Below are 1,011 nucleotides of genomic sequence, written 5' to 3' on the forward strand. Positions count from 1 at the left end.
CAAACCTTAAGGCTGGCAGCTCAAACCCACCAGCCAATTCTTGAAAACCCTGTACAGGGTGGCTATGAGTCAGAAATGACTTGATGGCATTTAACAACAATAGCCTATGTGTTTATAGTGCATTTCTGAGTAGGGGGTGGTAACTCTGAAATGCCAGTCTTGTCATTAGCAGTGTAGTGCTTACCCAAGAGAGTCACAGCGAGTCTCTCTCTCTCTCCACTTCTGTCGTGGCACTGTAGGATCAGGATCACCACTTGACTGCGACCCATTAGGTCAGCTGTTCAAACCCACCAGCTGCTCCTGGGAAACTCTACAAGGTTGATAATGTTACAAAGTGAATGGTCAGCGATAAAGAGGAAAACCTCCAGAGAGACGGATGGACACAGTGGCAGCAACAATGGGGTAACACACAAAAGCCCTGTGGTTAACCCAGGCCCAGGCAGAGTTTCGTCCTGTTGTGCATGGCATCACTATGAATCAGAACCAACTCAATAACACCTCACAACAACATCAATGTGACAAACATAAATCATGTTACTGGAATGGAGGAGGAAGTGTTAAGCATATGAAAGTTGTTGTTGTTAAGTTCTATAGAGTCGGTTCCAACCCGTAGTGACCCTGCATAGGGTTTCTGAGGAGTGACTGGTGAGCTTGAACTGCTGACCTTGTGATTCAAACTGACTTTGCAGAACAGCACATTAACCCACAGCGCCACACCAGGACTCCAGAGCATATTAAAGTAGTTATTAATAATCCTATGGAAAATGAGAAGCTAACTTTATTTTAATTTTTGGGGGGTGGACAGGAGGAAATTAAGTAATTATTTTAGCACATAGTGCAATACTAGATATGGAGTCCCGGTGTGGTGCTGTGGGATCATGCACTGGATCATAGGTCTGTTTGAACTGCAAGGTCAGCAGTTCAAATCACCAGCTGCTCCTTGGAAACCCTATTTAATGCCACTATGAGTTGAAACCAACTCAATGGTCCTTAACACCACCACCAACACCA

Source organism: Chrysochloris asiatica, unplaced genomic scaffold (genome assembly GCF_000296735.1).
Source record: "Chrysochloris asiatica unplaced genomic scaffold, ChrAsi1.0 scaffold00220, whole genome shotgun sequence".
Lineage (NCBI taxonomy): Eukaryota > Metazoa > Chordata > Mammalia > Afrosoricida > Chrysochloridae > Chrysochloris > Chrysochloris asiatica.